Source organism: Amphimedon queenslandica, unplaced genomic scaffold, assembly GCF_000090795.2.
Source record: "Amphimedon queenslandica unplaced genomic scaffold, v1.1 AMPQUscaffold_10841, whole genome shotgun sequence".
In the NCBI taxonomy this organism is placed as follows: Eukaryota; Metazoa; Porifera; class Demospongiae; order Haplosclerida; family Niphatidae; genus Amphimedon; species Amphimedon queenslandica.
In genome coordinates, this window is record NW_003548911.1 from 132 (window position 1) to 1,928 (window position 1,797).

Consider the following 1,797-nt stretch of genomic DNA (forward strand, 5'->3'; position numbering starts at 1 on the left):
TCACTTTCTTTCCAAGTGTTCTGATAGTAATGTTATTGAGTATGCCTTTAAAATAGAAATAATAGCTACTAGACGAATGTAAAACATTAAGGGGCTCAGCCCCCTAGCCACGCTATAGAGCTGATGCACGGAAGTAATCAACGGGAGGGTGTGGCTAAAATTGAGCTAAATTGTCCGCCATGTTGGGTGGCAAGAAGGCCAAGAATGAATGGGGGAATGGAGAAAAAAAATTAAATAAATTCTGCAGTTGACATTCCAGGCTAATGCAAGGTAGGAGATGAAGATATTGAGTAAAGAAGTCTCTATAATATTCTACAGCCAAGTATGATATCTCTTTGATGAAAAATCGCAGTTTGTTTGCATTCCTCCATTTGTTGCGTGTACATTCTTGCCACTCAAGATGGCCGACAGGAAGCTCCGCCAGTCCGCCTACCCCGTTGATTACATCCGTGCAATAGCTCTATATTTTAAAGGTTATATGGTATAGAGCTACATTATTGTACATGTACATGAGTAAATACAGTAGTTTGTAATGAAGTTATCATGCTTGGAAATACAAATTTTCTTTAGGCCACGCCAATGAGATTCCTTGTTTCTCATTACCCGCCCGCATTGCCGCCTCTAATTTTTAATATTGTTAATATGCCATAGACTTCCAGGGCGCATGCGCAGACTCTGTTTTGTGGTGTTACTGTGCGCCATTTTTCTATAATTTCATGATATTTCTCCTGTTTCTTGCCTTATTGCAACTTGAGAGTCTCTGTTTGCGGAGTGTTTGTCGACCAAATAGCGCTAGCAAGAGTGCAAACTCAGTAAGTCGGGTTGTTACTATAATTTTTACAGCTCAGTTCTCTTTTCAGTACTCATTTCAGCCCGCGTCTTCTCTTCAGTCCTCGAGATATTCCTTAAGTACAGTGTTTTCAAGGCTAGTCTATTGTGGTTAGTGATTTAATTTTAGTTTTACATTCGTATAAATGTTTAAGTAATATTCCTTTCTTTCTCTGCCCTCTCTCTCAGACTCTGCATGTTTTGTTGCAAGAGCTCGCTCTCCTCACTGAATTGATGTTTGACACTAATATTGTGGTTAGTGCCGGGATTATACGTACATGAGTTATGATTCTCTCTCTCTCTCTCTTAGCATTTTGATATTGTTTTTTGCAAGAGCTCATTCTCTTTTCAGTTACCTTGGTTACTTATATTATCGTGGTTAGTGATTTTAATTAGGTACAGTAATAATTATCTCTTTCTCCCCTCACTCAGGCTCAGTCTCTCCTCTTCCTTTCTCAAAGATTGCAGATATACTTGTACTAACTTTAATGATTTTTGGTCAGTGCATTGTACTATTGAGTTCAACTTACAAAATTTGACTGAATTCAATTTTTTAGGTATTTTTTCTGTTTTTCTTTTTACTCTTGTATCTGCCTTTTGTTTTAAGTATTTGAAGCTTTATATTTGGTTAGTTGTTTATGTTGGCTTGATTTATTTTCATTATGTATTACTTATATTTATAGTGTTATGTCCCTCAATTTATTATTGGTAACGACAAGTGTCCTTGGTAATAATGGTAAATGTCTTTTGCCATGGACACTGACACAGTTCAATGAATTGTCATCTGTTTTGGAGTTTTTTACAAATGATCTTAAACCACGATTAGAAGCAGCTGATTTTAGTTTAGTTTCAGCACATTTGGGACATGATATAAGCTCTCTCTTCTTCGTAGACATAAATTTGCCTCTTGTTGCCATAGTACCATCGCATGGACGTTTTCTGCAGTATAAAGTTTCTGTTACGTGTCCT

The 1,797-nt window shown here is 37.0% G+C and overlaps 1 long non-coding RNA gene across 3 annotated transcripts; it reads left to right on the forward strand.

Annotated features, from left to right (window-relative positions):
- Positions 1-574: 574 nt before the first annotated feature.
- LOC109589819 (uncharacterized) lies at positions 575-1,656 on the forward strand. Of its 3 annotated transcripts, none has more exons than XR_002188950.1 (5): positions 575-812; positions 861-939; positions 1,018-1,083; positions 1,139-1,455; positions 1,512-1,656. It is a non-coding gene; the product is annotated as an uncharacterized LOC109589819 (long non-coding RNA). The 3 variants fall into 3 exon arrangements; XR_002188949.1 differs by having other exon boundaries at positions 1,139-1,206; positions 1,261-1,656; XR_002188948.1 differs by having other exon boundaries at positions 1,139-1,656.
- The last annotated feature ends 141 nt before the right edge of the window (positions 1,657-1,797 follow it).